Source organism: Aotus nancymaae, unplaced genomic scaffold (assembly GCF_030222135.1).
Source record: "Aotus nancymaae isolate 86718 unplaced genomic scaffold, 86718_ANA_hifiasm-v0.15.2.pri h1tg000053l, whole genome shotgun sequence".
Taxonomy (NCBI): Eukaryota; Metazoa; Chordata; class Mammalia; order Primates; family Aotidae; genus Aotus; species Aotus nancymaae.
Window position 1 is genome coordinate 10,953,118 of NW_026988467.1, and position 17,954 is coordinate 10,971,071.

The 17,954-nt window shown below is 41.3% G+C and overlaps 1 non-coding gene across 1 annotated transcript; it reads right to left on the bottom strand.

Annotated features, from left to right (window-relative positions):
- Positions 1 to 17,178: 17,178 nt before the first annotated feature.
- LOC135269565 (small Cajal body-specific RNA 11) lies at positions 17,179 to 17,307 on the bottom strand. The gene has a single exon (XR_010337822.1). It is a non-coding gene; the product is annotated as a small Cajal body-specific RNA 11 (non-coding RNA).
- Positions 17,308 to 17,954: the final 647 nt, after the last annotated feature.

Consider the following 17,954-nt stretch of genomic DNA (forward strand, 5'->3'; position numbering starts at 1 on the left):
TTGAATTACAGATGACTTAACCTCTCATCTCAGTCTCTTCCAGCATCAGTACCTGAGAGCTTTTAGATATAACTTCATCCTTGGAAAAACAAAACTCCACTTTCTAGTCTGTCTTTCAGTATTATTCATAAATTGCCAGAGTTGCATGGCATCATCCTGCCTGATCTCTTAATGGAAGAGAGTCATGGTATTGGGAATAATACATTGGCAATTTGATTTTGATTTTTAAGAATTTGTTTCCTTTGTAAAGAATTTTAGGCCAAGCATGATGGCTTATGCCTGTAAACCCAGCACTTTGGGAGGCTGAGGTGGGAGGATGGCTTGAGCTCAGGAGTTTGAGACCAGACTGGGTGACATGGCAAAAGCCCATCTCTATAAAAAATGGAACAAAATCAGCTGGGCGTGTGCTTGTAGTCTCAGCTATCCAGGAGTCTGAGGTGGGAGGATTGCTTGAGTCTCCAGAGAGCGGTGATCGTGCCACTATACTCCAGCCTGGGCAATGGAGTGAGGCTTCATCTCAAAAAAATTTTTTTACCTTTAACATAGTTTTGTCTTTGAAATGCTGAGAGAAGTAATAATAGTGAGATACTTTGATGTATTTTTATTACCTTGGCAAGATTCAGCTCAGCTTCAGCCTTAGCCTCGTTCCAGCTTCTGGCTCTCTGCCAAAGTGAGGGATGCTCTTTAGTTTCATATTCAAGGAGATGTAATTTTTACAGCACACTGAACTCATAATCCCACCCCTCATGTAGTCAATCCACAAACGTGTTGAGTACCTACTATGGGTAAGGCACTGTGGCAGAGGTAGAGGCGATATCCCTCTTTAATGAACACCATGCCACAATGTCCTACTATGTGACAGAGATGTCATAATAAACGACTTATTTTTATGTGCGTTGTCTCTAGCTTCATAACCTCCCACTGAGACAAGTATTATTATTATTAAACCTTTGGCATTATTGTCATTATTCATGGACAGCTAGAAAAGTTTAGCAACTTGTCTAAGGTCACACAGCTAGTAAGTGGTGGAAGCAGGATTTAAATCCAAGACTACTAAGTGCAGAGTGTGAAGCTGATTTATGATGCTGAGCCACCTCTCCATATCACAAAAGTGAGTAAGACACAGTTCCTACCCACATGCAACTAATAGCCTCCTGGGGGTAGACTGGCGCACACCAACTAACAAGACTATGGGTACCGTGTTAGTCCATTTTCATGCTGCTATGAAGAAATATCAGAGACAGGGTAATTTATAAAGGAAAGAGGTTTAATTGACTCACAGTTCCGCATGGCAAGGGAGGCCTCAGGAAACTTACAATCATGGTGGAAAGGGAAGCAAGCACATCCTTCTTCACACGGCAGCAGGATAGAGGAGTGCCAAGCAAAGGGGGAAGAGCCTCTTATAAAACCATCAGCTTTCATGGGAACTCAATCACTATCATGAGACCAGCATGGGGGAAACTGTCCCCGTGATCCCATTACTTCCCACCGGGTTCCTCCTACGACACATGAACTACAATTCAAGATGAGATTTGGGTGGGGACACAGCCAAACTGTATCAGGTACTAATTAAAAAGTGCTTTAAAGAGATGCCCATTGCAGGAGACCCAAGAAGAAGAACTTCCACCGGCTTCTCAAAGAAAAAGGTAGAAAATTGAATCGTGAAGGCTGAGAACACTTTTAGGAAGCAGAAATAAGAAAAGATGTTCTGAGGAGCAATCATATTCTGAGCAAAGTTATGCAACTCTGTGATGGGTTAGAGGAAAAGTGTGAACTGGGACTTGATGTGTCTGGGTGTGTAAGGTGTTAAGTCTGGACAGGGAGGTGAAATAGATCTGTGGAAAGATCACAAAAGGACTAAGAAAGCATCAGAGAAGGGGTGATTTGAGATGTGAGGGAAGGGAACTGGGAGGAATAGATGTCAGCTCATGAGGAAGATGACTGTCAAGGCTGATACTGTCTGGCTGAAGATTGGTTGGGTCTGAAGAATTCAGGGACTGAGGGCCAGAAAATATTTCTCTACATCCTTTAAAATCCAGGTTATGGATCCAGATTTCTATATAAGATTGAGATGTTAATCATATCCTTCACTATTTAAGAGGAAGCTATGGAATGTGTCATTGCAAACATTTCTAGAACTGGAATGTTGATGTTTATACCCCAACTCACTTTTCAAATCAAACTAAATGAGGTTAAGTGATTTGCCCATACCCATTCATTAATGTATTTGTCCCATAAGCACCTATCATATGCAGGGTGCTGTGACAGGTACAGGACAGGAGTAAATAGCCTTGGATCCTGTCTTAAGGTCATTTACAGTCTAGTGGTGGAGGTAAGTCATGTGTGCAAATACAGCTGGTCCCCCACTTGCAATGGTTCAGTATATGACTTTTGACTTTACAATGGTGCAAAAGCAAAAAGAATTTAGTAGAAACCATATTTCAAATTTTGAATTTTGATCTTTTCCCAGGTTATCACTATGTTTCACTTTATTCACTTCATTATAAAATATGCTTTGTGTTAGATGATTTTGCCCAACTGCAGACTAAAGTGTGTTCTGAACATGTTTAAGGTAGGCTAGGCCAAGCTCTGATGTTCTATAGGTTAGATGCATTAAATGCATTTTCTATTTACCTTATTTTCAAGTTAAAATGAGCTTATCAGGATGTAACTCCATGACAAGTTAAGGAGAATTCATAATGAAATTATAAGGCACAAAGTTCTAAATGGGATCAAAGAGGACTGATGAACTCTAGAAAGAATAGAGAGTTTAGAAATGGGGTGAGTTTTTCCACACTGTGGGGTGAGGAAGAACCAGGAATGGCTCACAAAGAGGCAGGTGGACAGGGTCTTGAAGAGTGAAGAGAATGTGAACTCGTAGACAGGGAGAAGGGCTTCCGAGGAAATGGGGCGTTAGGAAGAGAAGTCATATGCTGGGGCAGGAATGAGTGAAGGGAATAAAGGCAGATGAAGCTGGAAGGTAAGTTAATGTGGTAGTGTGCAAGGCCTTGACTTCCAGGTGGAATACATCGCCTTAATCAGCAGATTGTAAATCCCAATGCCATAAAGGCAGGGCCAAGGTCTGTCTTGCTCACACTAAATCTCCCAAACCTTGCACAGTGCTCAATAAATCTACACTGAATGAATGAATGAATCTGGAATAATTGAATCTCACTTTGACACCTAGTTAATTTAGTGATACCCATAACAATTTTTTTTCACAGCTCTGGCTCAATTCATCTAAACCTGAATGGTGGGATAAAAATAGGTGAAGGATACAAGGTGAAAGGAAAGCAGCAGATTCTGTTCCTCCAGAAACCTCAAGATAAAAAGGTTATTTAAGAGAAAGAATCATTTTGAGGCTTGATGATGTTACATTTGTATTCTATTTGCTTTTAGCAACATCATTATAAATTTTTTCCAGTAAATGCCGTGTGTGTGTATGTGTGTGTGCACTAGAACATAAGCCTATTTTGTGTGAGAAATATGATTATACATATTTCTAACACAAATACGTATATCCTTTAAAAGCATTACCAACCAATAAGAAATGTATGTGCATATTTGTATATGTAATATATTCACATTAGTATATGTAATCACATGTACATTTGTAAACATATTTGTATATACAAATACAGTTCTGTCTATTGGTTGATAACATTTTTAAAGACATTTATATTAAAAATGCTTTATAACAGTACTGAAGCAGTAACAAAATTTTCACTGGACTGCATGGCAAGACTCATCTGAGGCCGGGTGCCGTGGCTCACGCCTGTAATCACAAAACTTTGGGAGGCCAAGGCAGGTGGATCACCTGAGACCAGCCTGGTCAACATCGTGAAACCTCATATCTACTAAAAATACAAAAGCTAGCTGAGCGTCGTGGCAAGTGCCTGTAATCTCAGCTACTCAGGAGGCTGAGGCAGGAGAATTACTGGAACCCAGGAGGCGGAGGCTGCAGTGAGCTGAGATAGTACCTCTGCACTCCAGCTTGTGTGAAAACAGCAAGACTCTCTCTCAAAAAAAAGACTCATCTGAATGTCACACAGTAATCTAAGCTAAAGACATGAAAGTACTAAAACATCTATAAACATGATCGCACTTGTCTTCACTTTAATGAATTTTTTTCTTTTTCATAGTAATAATCTTTACTGGAAATTTTATATGCACAGGCAAAGAACAAAATGCAAACAAATGCAGGTTTCTTTCTTTCTTTTTTTTAAGGAAGAAAAAAAGAAAGAAAAGGAAGGAAGAAAGAAAGAAAAAGAATGAAGAAGAGGAAGAAAAAGGAAGAGAAAAAGAGAGAGAGAATGGGAGTATTGCTTTCTTGCCCAGGCTAGAATGCAGTTTAGTAATAGGTATTGAAAACCTCTTTTATACCAATAATTATACTTAATGTCGACAGGAAAGAGTAAGGGAAAAAAATAACAAACAAGCAGCCAACCAATATTTCATTTAAACCTATGAAATGCTATGCGATTACTGAGGAGTGATTTACTTCCAATTATATAGTCACTTTTGGAATAGGTGTGAGGTGGTAATGTATGTTTTGTGTATTTGAAGTGGAGAGTTCTATAAAAGTTTATTAAGTTTACTTGTTCCGTGTCTGAGTTCAAGTCCTGGATGTCCTTGTTAATTTTCTGTTTCGTTGATCTATAGAATTGTTAGCTCTTCTTGTTACATTGATCCTTTTGCCATTATGTAATGTCCTTCTTTGCCTCTTTTGATCTTTGTTGCTTTAAAGTCTATTTTATCAGAGGCGAGAATTGCATCTCCTGCTTTTTATTTATTTGTTTATTTTTACTCTCTGTTTTGTTGGTAAATCTTCCTCCTTCTCTTTGTTTTGAGTCTTTGTGTATCATTGCATGTGAGATGGGTCTGGATGCAGCATACCGATGGGTTTTGGCTTTTTGTCCAATTTGAATATATATAAGTTTAATACTGCCATTTGATGCTAGCTGGCTGTTTTGCCCATTAGTTGGTGTAAATTTTTGCTCTTTGCTTTTTGATATATTTTTGCAAAGGCTAATATTGGTTGTTCCTTTATATGTATAGTGCTTCTTTCAGAAGCTCTTGTAAAGCAGGCCTGGTGGTGGTGAAGTCTCTAAGTACTTGTTTGTTCTCAAAAGATTTAATTTTTCCTTCGCTTGTAAAGCTTAGTTTGGCTGGATATGAAATTCTGGGTTGAAAGTTCTTTTCTTTAAGGATGTTAAGTATTGGTCCCCACTCTTTTCTAGCTTGTAGGGTTTCTGCTGAGAGATCTGCTGTAAGTCTGATAGATTTCCCTTTATGGGTAACCTGACCTTTCTCTCTGGCTGCCCTTAGTATTTTCTCCTTCATTTCAACCCTAATAAATCTGGCGATTATGTGCCTTGGGGTTGGTCTTCTTGAAGAATATCTTTGTGGTGTTCTCTGTATTACCTGGAGTTGAATATTACCCTGCCTTGCTAGGTTGGGAAAGTTTTCCTGAATGATATCCTGAAGAGTATTTTCCAATTTGGATTCATTCTCTTCATCACATTCAGGTACACGTATCAAACGTAAATTAGGTCTTTTCAAATAGTCCCATATTTCCTGGAGACTTTGCTCATTCATTTTTATCCTTTTTTCTCCAATCTTGTCTTCTCATTTCATTTCACTAAGCTGTTCCTCGAGATCTGATATCCTTTCTTCTGCTTGATCAATTCGACTATTTAAACTTGTGCATACTTCACGAAGTTCTCGTGTTGTGTTTTCCAGCTCCATCAATTGACTTATATTCCTCTCTAAATTATCCATTCTTGTTAGCATTTCGTCAAACCTTTTTTCAAGGTTCTTAGTTTCTTTGCATTGGGTTAGAACAAGTTCTTTTAATTCCCAGAAGTTTCTTATCACCCACCTTTTAAAACCTGCTTCTGTTATTGGAACACACTCGTTCTCCATTAAGCCTTGTTCCGTTGCTGATGAAGAACTGCGATCCCCTGTAGAGGGAGAGGCATTCTGATTTTGAGTATTCTCTGCCTTTTTAGGCTGGTTTCTTCCCTTCATTATATATTTATCCCTCTGTCATCTTTGTAATTACCGACTTTCTAAGTAGGTCTCTGAGCGGACGTCCAACTTGTTAATTCCCAGCACCGAAATCTGAGCAATCCACTGCGCTGACCACAACAGTGATAAGATTGATGGTGCTTTTCTGCCTGGGAATCTCTGGACTCTGCACCAAGAACTGCTGCGCTGAGGCGCCAGCAAAACTGCCGCGCCAGCCACAAGAGTCGCCCTGGCGACCCGTGGGGCTCCTCCGCTGGGAATCTCTTAGTCCGTGAGCAACAAAAATTCATCTAAAAGTGTGGCGTCCTCTCATTCTCTGCGCCTTCACTGGGAGCTACTAGCCCGAGCTGCTAGTGATCAGCCATCTTGGATCTCTCCCCGAAATGCAGGTTTGACAGCAAGTATTTAGTGTCACTCTTTCAGACAAAATATTGTAGATCTGTAAAACCAACTTTATCTACAAGCATGGCCTCCAATACAGAAATCACTGATAGCAGGTGTATATCAGATGCCATTCAATATTATTACTATATCTTTGTGTTAGTTTATTTTATGTATCAAGTTGGAGGGTGTTTTGGGATGAGATCAACATTTTTGTGTGTGTGTGTGTGATGGAGTTTTGCTTTTGTTGCCCAGGCTGGAGTGTAATGGCACAATCTCGGCTCACTGCAACCTTCACCTCCCCGGCTCAAGCGATTCTCCTGCCTCAGCCTCCCACATATCTGGGATTACAGGCATTCACCACCTGTAATCTTATTAATTTTTATATTTTTAATAGAGATGGGGTTTCTCCATGTTGGTCAGGCTGGTCTCAAACTCCCAACCTCAGGTGATCTGCCCGCCTTGGCCTCCCAAAGTGCTGGGATTACAGGGCGAGCCACCAGGCCTGGCCTGAGATCAACATTTAAGTTGACATATTTGGGATAAAGCAGATCATCTTCCATAATGTGTGTGGCCCTCATCCAGTCATTTGAAGGCCTGAATAGAACAACAACAAAAACAATGTCCTCCACAGCAAGAGAGAATTCCTCACCACACTGCTTTCAGACTACATCTGCACAATCAGCTCTCCATGGGCTCAAGTCTGCCAGCCTTTGGACTAGAACTGGACTATTGGCTTTCCTGGATTTCAAGCCTGCCGGCCCATACTGCAGATTTTGGACTTGCCAGCCTCCATAATCATATGAGACTATATGCAATTAGCATATATACATATATATTATCCCATCGATTCTGTTTCTCTGGAAAGCCCTAATACAATCTTTTATTTTTATTTACTTATTTGAACATGTTTACGGTAGGCTCGGCTAAGCTCTAATGTTCTATAGGTTAGGTGAATTAAATGCATTTTCTATTTATGATATTTTCGACTTAAGATGGATTTAGTAGGAGATAATCTAACGATAAGTTGAGGAACATTGGTACTGAAATTATAAGGCAGAAAGTTCTAAATGTGCTCAAAGAGGACTGATGAGCTCTAGGAAGAATAGAGAGTTTAGAGGTGGTGGGAATTTCTCCACATTGTGGGATGAGGAGGAACCAGGAACGGCTCTTTTCCATCCCACAAAATCATCGAGTAGCAATGTTGATGTGATTTTAATGGTAGCGCTTGGCAGAAGTGCGTTCTCTGATCTATACTCTGTTATGCTCCAGCTTGGGGACGCTACAAAAATCAGGTGTAGGATACACAGTATTCAGACTACCAGGACGTTGCTGAGATAATGGCATAGAAACAGCCATTGTACTCACCTCTTCTTTTTTCTTCCATTTTGCTTTCTTTACCTATTTTCACCCTATCATACTGTGTGTATGTGTCTCAGCTACTCCTTATTTTAGGAATTAGGTGGAAAAGGCAAAAAAAAAAAAAAAAGAAAACCCAAATGTATGTATTAATGACTTTTCCTTTATACATTTAGTTCAGAAATGTTAGCAGAAAGTTTTTAGCAAAACTAGAAAGGATTAAATCCCCATTACGATATTGACTAGCCTCACACATATCATTCTTATAATTATACTCATGCTTTTTGTATTGTAACTGCTTGTTAAATATACATTACAGACCTAGAGAAGATTTTTGTTTCTGTTTTCAAGTCAATTTTTGTTCTATTATTTAGTAATCTTCCAACTTGAGGAGAGAATATGAATTTTTTGAATTAAAAAGATGTTATAAGTGACAGTAATTTTGTTATCTGATTCAAAATAGTGACATATATAAAACATATATAACATATATATATATTTGAGATGGAGTCTCGCTCTGTCACCAGGCTGGAGTGCTGTGGCGTGATCTTGGCTCACTGCAACCTCCGCCTTGCAGGTTCAAGCGATTCTCCTGCCTCAGCCTCCTGAGTAGCTGGGACTACAGCACCACCACGCCCAGCTAATTTTCCTATTTTTTACTAATAGAGATGGGGTTTCACCATGTTGGCCAGGATGGTCTTGATCTCTTGACTTTGTGATCCGCCTGCCTCGGCCTCCCAGAGGGCTGGGATTACAGGCGTGCACCACCACACCCGGCCATAACAGATATATTTTACATTATATAAATATAGTTGGCTATTTTTATATTATACTTTCATATTATATTTATGGTTTTTTAAATTTTACATAATATATATTTATATGTCTATTTTTATATATCCCTATACATATAAAGTAATGAGTTTTGTTTTTTTGTCATTGAAAGAACATCCTTATTTAACTACAAATGCAGTTGAAATTTCACAGAAGCATCTTAACAGGATTCAGCGTGAAGTCTCGAGTTATCTAATTGTGCTTTTCTTTGTTTCGCGTTTTCCCCCCAGAGGTCACCTGTGACAAAGCTGAATTGCACATGATTTTTACTTAAATAGTTTTGTTGAAAAATACCAAAAGTTTTTAGAACATGTTTATGAAACGTACATTTTAGAGTGTTTCTCACAATGTAAGAGACAGCCTAACTACTACCCTAACTCAAAATACCTCTCATTGGCAAATATTGCTGGTTTAGTTTTCAATTATGAAACTGTCCTGGAGCAGTTTATATAAATACAACCAGAATAACAGATTTTAGAACTGGAAGGGTAGTCTAGCTTCTTAATTTTACAGATCAGGCCCAGAGTTAGGTATCATAATTAAAATCATACAAATTCTTAAAAACAAAACACAAAATGTTTTTAAAGTCTGAAAAAAATGTTTTAAAAAGAACGACAGGAGGCCTGGTGCGGTGGCTCATGCCTATAATCCCAGCACTTTGGGAAGCCGGGGCGGGTGGATCACGAGGTCAAGAGATCGAGACCATCCAGGTCAACATGGTGAAACCCCCGTCTCTACTAAAAATACAAAAATTAGCCAGGCATGGTGGCGCGTGCCTGTAATCCCAGCTACTCGGGAGGCTGAGGCAGGAGAATTGCCTGAACCCAGGAGGCAGACGTCGTGGTGAGACGAGATCGCGCCATTGCACTCCAGTCTGGGTAACAACAGCAAAACTCTGTCTCAAAAAACAAAACAAAACAAAACAAAAAAGAACCACAGGAGCCCATTTTACAAGTAAGAGTCATTTATAATGTTACATCCAAGATGGGTTTACTCCCTGCTAAACTATTTGTTTGCTCTTGTCTTACTATAGTCATATAACATTTCATCACAGTCAATTATAAAAAGCAGTGGAGGTATTGTGATTTGTCTAGCCACATGGGAAATAAGAAACAATTCATAAGAATGCCTATTGCTAATTTTAATCATGTCAGAAGAAGAAGGTTTAACAACCTGGCCCAGGGACGGCTGTTTCCTCTGGCGTTGATTTCTCTCTCTGAAAGTAGACATAATCCTGACTGGCGTAAGGCAATGCTAATGAGGCTTCAGTCTTGCTAGTAAATTTTTTTGACATTTGCTCTCAGAGTAGCATGCATAAAAAGTGTATTATTAATATTTAGCTTTCCATAGTGCCATCATTACGCATTGCATCACGAAATAAATCTAGAAGGAGACAAGGCTCCCCTCCAGTCTGCATTGAACATGAGTCTGTCAATATTTTTAGATCAGGTTCCCACAGTATGCAGAAGTGAAGCTCTGGTTTTCTCATCATAAGGGGGTTGTAGTTGGTTGTCAGGCGTGCTGCCTCTTTGGCTCTGCTAAGCACAGTCTTTACAGATTTTCTAATGAGGAGCCAGGTGGCATGATGAGCATTCATTATTAAGAATAATGAGAAAATTGTATAATACAGAAAAATAAACTATAGCATCCTTATTTTGACCAATGCATTTAACCTTTGCACTAGTCACCTGTTTTCTCCCTTAATCAGAATATTGTTGATTAGAGTTCATATACTTTCAACAGGGGCAAAAACTGGCTCGAGGGGCACAAAATCTTAACCATAAAACAGTTAAAAATCCCTGGCCATAAATTCTCATAACAAGAACTAAACACTAAAAAGTTGTCAAAGGCTGAAACAGATATCTTAACCAGAAGCATAGGAGCTAAATTTATATTTTAAAACGGTTTATATGGAAATAGCGCAATGATGGTTGGCAGGGATTAAGGGAAGAGGGAAAAGGAAACTATTGTTTAAGGTATATAATTTCAGTTTTGGTCTGGGTACGGTGGCTCACGCCTGTAATCCCAGTATTTTAGGAGGCTGAGACAGGAGGATTGCTTGAGTCCAGGAGTTTGAGACCAGCCTGGGCCACATAGTGAGATCCTGTCTCTACAAAAAATAAACAAAAATTAGCTGGGCATGGTGGCACGCTCCTGTAGTCCCACGTACTTGGGAGGCTAAAATGGGAGGATCACTTGAGCCTGGGAGGTGGAGCCTGCAGTGACCTGAGATTGTGCCACTGCACTCCAACTTGGGTGACCGAGGAAGACTGTGTCTCAAAACAAGTTTCAGTTTTGTAAGATGAAAAGAATTCTAGAGATGGATGGTGGCGATGGCTGTGCAACAATGTGGGTGTACTTAAATGCCAGTAAACTGCACACTTAAAAATGGCTAGATTGTAAACTTTACATGATATGTATTTTTACCACTTTTTTTTTTTCTTTTTGAGATGGAGTCTCACTCTGTTGCCAGGCTGGAGTGCAGTGGCGCGATCTCAGCTCACCGCAAACTCCAACTCCCTGGTTCAAATGATTCTCCTGCATCAGCCTCCTGAGTAGCTGGGACTACAGGCATGCACAACCATGCCCAGCTAATTTTTGTATTTTTAATAGAGATGGGGTTTCACCATGTTGGCCAGGATGGTCTTGGTCTCCCGACCTCATGATCCGCGTACCTCAGCCTCCCAAAGTGCTGGGATTACAGGTGTGGGCCACAATGCCCGGCTTTTGCCATATATATATATATTTTAAAAAGCTCTTTATAATCTTACATAAAAGATTAGCTGCTACAATGTTTGCTCTCCAGTAACTGTAGCCATTATACCTCATCAAGGTGTCTAAAGCACAGATATTGTATCGTCCGTTTTCATGCTGCTGATAAAGACATACCTGAGACTGGGCAAAAGAAAGAGGTTTAATGGACTCACAGCTCCACATGGCTGGGGAGGCTTCACCATCAGGACAGAAGGTGAAACGCACGTTTCACATGGCAGCAGACAAGAAAAGAGAGCTTGTGCAGGGAAAATCCCCTTTATAAAACCATCAGATCTCATGAGACTTGCTCGCTATCACAAAGATAGCACAGGAAAGACTTGTCCTCATCATGATTCAATTGTCTCCCACAGGGTCACTCCCACAACATGTGGAAACTGTGGGAGCTACAATTCAAGATGAGATTTGGGTGGAGACACCCATAAATCATATCAGTTATTTGTATAGTACACAAACAGATATACAGCACATCTATGATACTCAAATTTCGTGGTAGCAGGAGGAGCAATGGGGAAAACTATCTGAAGAAGTTCCTGGAGCAGGGAAGATAAGGGAAGAAGGGAGATCTTGTTCCTTTCCTTGATGAGTCTACAGTCCATACTCCAAATGAGTACACAAATGTCTAAAGATGAGACTTGAAAGTCACATACTGAATAATCTATAGTAGTGTTTTTAAAAAGACATTTTTAATATCTGGGGCTGAATAATTCTTTGTTGTGGAAGGAGACTGTCCTGCCCTGTGTATTCTAGAATATTCAGTCACCTTTCTGGCCTCTATCTGCCAGAGGCCAGTAGCGGCCCCCACCCAATTAGGACAACTCAGACTCTCTCCAGATATTTCAAAATGTTCCCTTGGGGGCAAAATCTCACCCCAGTTGAGAATCACTTCTCTCCAATTAGCTAAAGCTAACCATAACTTGGCCAGTGAATGAGTTCCTAGCAGAGGCTCATATAGGTTGGTTAGCAGGCTTATGAACCTAGCTCAGGTGTCTCAGCGCTGGCAGGTGTTGGCTGTGACACCTGTATGATTCCTTTATGTTGTTTAAATGATGACTTAAATGTGACAGAGGAATGGCATGCGTTTTGATCCTGTTTGTGCACTTTGGAACGGTATTGTTATTCTGTTAGCCAAAGCGTCTTAAGATGACAATACAGCTTGAATTATTAGGGAGGGTTGGAGGAGGGAAACATATAGTCAAGTTAAACTGGAAGAAAAATGAATTCAAAGTGCAGGCCCTGAGTTCTTGCTTAGCTATGAGTAACCTGTTTCTATTTCAGAGATCATATTTAAATTACAAAATGCTTGTTATCAGTCAACAGTATTGATGGAGGAAAGACTTGTGCTTACCACTGTTTGGATAATGGAGATGTGTACAAGCCTGTTCACACTCTCAAGAGGCTTAAAATATGTTTGGGACTTAAGACACACGTATACAGGCCAGGTGTCGAGGCTTACGCCTGTAATCCTAGCACTTTGGGAGGTCAATTCAGGTGGATCACTTGAGTTCAGGAGTTTGAGACCAGTGTGGATAACACAGTGAAACCTTGTCTCTACAAAAAAATACAAAAATTAGGTGGGCATGGTGGTGCATGTTTCTAATCCCAGCTACTTGGGAGGCAGAGGTGGGAGAATGACTTGTGTGTAGAAGGTTGAGGCTGCAGTGAGCCAAGATTGCACCACGGCACTCCAGCTTGGGTGACAGAGTGAGATCCTGTCTCAAAAAATAAAAGTTAAAAAATTAAAAAAAGATACACACATACAGCAATTAGACCCTGAGGGGACCCAGCATATGGGCAATTGCTGATGGAGGTTACACTTGGATTCATAAAACGAGGAAAGAGTGAAGGTGTGCTCTACTTCTGTTCTGGGTTGTACACTGTCTTCCCAAAACCCATGTCCTCCTGGAATCTTAGATGTAAACTTATTTGGAAAGAATGTCTTTGAGATGTAATTAGTTAAGATGAGACAGCTGTGGTCTCAGTGTCTCACACCTGTAATCCCAGCACTTTGGGAAGCTGAGGCGGGTGGATATCCTGAGTCCAGGAATTTGGGACTAGCCTGGGGCAACATGGCAAAACCCTGTCCCTATTCAACAAAAAACAAACAAACAAACAAACAAAATAACATGAGGTCATACTAGACTAGGGTGGCCTTAAATCTAATGATTGGTATTCTTATAAAGAAGGCCATGTGAAGACAGAGAGACACAGAGAGAAGATGTCCAGGTGAAGACAGGGGCAGATTGGAATAATTTGTCTACAAGCCTCAGAATGTCAAGGCAACCATCAGAATCCAGGAGAAAGGCATGAAACAGATTCTCCCTCAGACTCTACAGAAAGAACCGATCCTGCGACACCTCTGGGGCTATAAGACAATACATTTCTTTTGTTTCAAACCAGAGCACCAGGGACTGGTTTCATGGAAGACAATTTTTCTAATGACTGCTGAGGTGGCAGGGGTGGAGGGATGGTTTTAGGATGATTACATTTGTTGCGTACTTTATTTATATTATTACTTTATAGTATATAATGAAATAATTATACAACTCACCATAATGTATTAGGGTGGTGCAAAAGTAACTGTGGTTTTTACCATCAAAAAACAGCAAAAACCACAATTACCTTTGCACCAACATAAAAGAATCGGTGGGAGCCTTGAACTTGTTTTCCTGAGACTAGATGGTCCCATCTGGGGGTGATGGGAGACAGTGACAGATCATCAGACGCTAGATTCTCATAAGAAGCGTACGGCCTAGATCCTCTGCATGTGCAGTTCACAATGGGGTTCATGGTTCTATGAGAATCTAATGCCACCACTGATCTGGCAGGAGGCGGAGCTCAGGCGGGAATGCCAGTGATGGGGAGCGGCTATAAATACAGATGAAGCTTCCTTGGCTCGCCTGCTGCTTACCTCCTTCTATGTGGCCCAGTTCCTGACCTGGGGGTTGAGGACGCCTGTTTTAAACCACTGAATTTATTTTGTGGCACTTGTTTACAGCAGCCCTAAGAAACTAATGCAACTAAGGGAAGATTTCATCAAAAAGCTGGCTTCTGAGGAAAGGCAAAATTTGAATGCAGGCGAGAAGGGGTGGGGAGTGAATCTTAGACAAAAAGCGGGGTGAAGGAAAACGGAGAGGCTGGCATTTCTAGAACACAGGTGGGGACAGTGAGAAGCACAGACCCAGCATAAGAGATGGTTCACTGGCTGGGCCCGATAGCTCGCGCCTGTAATCTCAGCACTTTGGAAGGCCAAGGTGGGTGGATCACGAGGTCAGGAGATTGAGACCATCCTGGCCAACATGCCGAAACCCTGTCTCTAATAAAAATACAAAAATTAGCTGGACGTGGTGGCACGTGCCTGCAGTCCCAGCTACTTGGGAGGCTGAGGCAGGAGAATTGCTTGAACCAGGGAGTCAGAGGTTGCAGTGAGCTGAGATCGCGCCACTATACTCCAGCCTGGTGACAGAGCAAGACTCCGTCTCAAAAAAAAAAAAAAAAGAGATGGTTCACCTTGGTGACGAGTGAGCACTGACTGGGTAGGTAGGACGGGTCCTCTTGTCTACAGACGACCTTGTAAGACAACACACTACAGCTTCGAATCTGGGGAAACACATCCAGGCTTAGGGTTTTACTATCTCAGCGCAATCTGCACATTTCTGGACCTGATTTATTTTCTATTCCTTCTCATGCTGCTTGCTTGCTATTTCCAGCTGAAAAATATTTTAACTTCATGCCTTTGCTGTCAATGTATATGTTTTATTCATGCTCTCAGGGTGGTGTATTAGTGAATTCATTCTGCCTTCAAGGAAGACTTGAACTTCCCTTTGTACTCTCTGGAACAAACTATGTGGGCCTTTGAGCTTGTTATACTAAAAGTTTTGAAAGGAGTGGCATCTGTTTGGGAATTTCTGAACTTTTCAACTAATTTATTAACATGTTTGGTTCTAAAAAATGTGATATAAGAAGTACAATGGGAAAACCTAGAAACAGTGCTCTGGATTTTTTTGTAGAATGGAGTAAAGTTATCTCTAGAGCCACATGTTTGAATTGGTTAGACATTTTAGCATCTTGGGCTGGGTGTGGTGGCTCATGCCTGTAATCCCAGCACTTTGGGAGGCCGGAGGCAGGCAGATCACTTGAGCCCAGCAGTTCAAGACCAGCCTGGGCAACATGGCAAAAACTCATCTCTACTAAAAATACAAAAATTAGCCGGGCATGGTGGCGTGTGCCTATGGTCCCAGCTACTCTGCAGGCCAGAGGACTACTTGAACCCAGGAGGTCAAGGCTGCAGTGAGCTGTGATTGTACTACTGTACTCCTGCACTCCAGCCTGGGTGACAGAATGACGGAATGAGATTGTCTCAAAAAAAAAAAAAAAAAAAAGAAATTTTTAACATCTTGGAGTCTGTTTTCTTTCTTTTCTTCTTAAAAGTAATACTGAAAAGGAACAAGGTGTGGGAGCGAGCCGTCATGAAGCATGCTGGGAGCATAGGAGTGCGGTTCTGTTTTTTTTTTTTTTGTTTGTTTGTTTTTTTTGAGATGAAGTTTTGCTCTCGTTGCCCAGGCTGGAGCACAACGCTCACTACAACCTCTGCCTCCCGGGTTCAAGCGATTCTCCTGCCTTAGCCTCCCGAGTAGCTGAGATTACAGGCGCGCACCACCATGGCCAGCTAATTTTTGTATATTTAGTAGAGACGGGGTTTCACCATGTTGACCATGGGTTCTGGTTTTATCCTAGAGTTAGCATGCTTTGTAAGTCCTGTCTCTCCCACTGGATCCTAAGTTCTTGGAGGACAGGGGTGGTGTCTTTGTTCCTAGTGCCTAAGAGTGTCTTGATGACCAGAAGCAGAGTGAACTCATCATGGACTTTGACATCAGACAAGTCCTTGAATCCTGCTTCTCATACCGGCCAGCTGTGTCGCTCAACAATCTGAGCTTCAGTTTCTTCATGTGCAAAATTAGCAGCTGTTGTTGCTGTTGGGAGGATGAAAAGACAGTGTAGTATAAAGTGCCGACTCGGACCTGGGGCTCAGTAAAGGTCACCCCCTTTCCCCTTCTCACACAACTGCATTTCACCACTGCCAAGATCTGCCTATAAACTCTGAGGCTGCGGAGTTTTTCTCACAGAATCTATGTAGCCAAAAGTGCCTGTGACGGGATAAGATGTATCTTTAGCCCCTGGAGTTGCTATGTTTGGACTTCACGTGTTCACCTCTGATCAGAACCTGGAGTGCCAGCTTCAGATCTTTTGGTTGCTGGGGTGCTTGCTTGGATGCCATTCCTTGCTCAGGTGAGTGACGTGGCAGAGGGATGGCAGGTGGGGAGAGTGAGGTGATATAACAGAAAAGAGTCACTGGATCTCATCATGGAACACGATTTGCAGTCACAAGAAAAAGGACTCAGTTTTCTTTCTTTTTTTTGTTAAAGGTAAGTGAATGTGTTATTTGAACAAAAGACAAGTTCATTTGATGCAGCTGCACTGGATTCTCTTCCTCTGCCCCTGCCTATGATCTTTTAATATATGTTCTTGCTTGACACTTCAGGGACAGGATTTAGAATGGCGACTTTATGCACCCAATGTTTTCCAATTCTGGCAATGAATAAAAAAATTATAAATAAAAAAGTACTTCCCAGCCCCTACCCTGAGTAGCTTGGTGGAGGAATGACTAGGTAAGACCAGTTCCTGGTCTAGCTCTCAGACTTGTGTGTGTGCATGTATGCTTTGAGGGTGGGGAGGTTGCTTACTAGGGAGCTAAACTGTCTAGGTTCAAAACCTGGTTCTGTTGATGTTTTTCCATCTTAAATTGTCCTCTCTTGTCTTGCAGAGCTAGTCCTATTCTTAGGATGGCCTTCCTAAGCTGAGAGAGAGATGGCTGTGTGTCCTGCCAAACTACCCTGTTAGCTTGGTTGTATTACTAATGAGGCAAGTTTTTTTTTCTTTTTAGATGAAGTCTCGCTCTGTTGCTCAGGCCGGAGTGCAATGGCATGACCTCTGCTCACTGCAACCTCTGCCTCCCAGGTTTCAGCGATTCTCCTGTCTCAGCATCCTGAGTAGCTGGGATTACAGGTGTGTACTACCACGCCCCGCTAACTGTATTTTTAGTAGAGACAGGGTTTTACCATGTTGGCCAGGCTGGTCTCGAACTCCTGACCTCAAGTGATCCACCCACCTCGGCCTCCCAAAGTGCTGGGATTACAGGCATGAGCCACTGTGCCCAGCCAAGGCAAGTCCTTGAACGCTTCCTAGCTTCAGTATCTTCAGCTGTAAATGAAGATAGTGCTTATTGCAGGTTATGAGGATAAGTGAGAGAGTGCACGTAAAATACCTAGAACAGAGCCCAGCAGAGAATAAGTATTGTTATCATTTGGGGAATTTGAAGTCCACTTACATTCTCATTGGCAATGTACTGTAAACTCTTAGATCTCAGATATAAGATCTGTAATCTTTGGGAGCAGTGCTACAGGCATTCCAGCTGCTATGCAGGGCAGGAGTGCTGTGGTTCCTATTATAACAATATCAACAATAGGCTGTCATTTACATGCGTAAGATCTGGTCTACAACATATTTGTCTAATATAT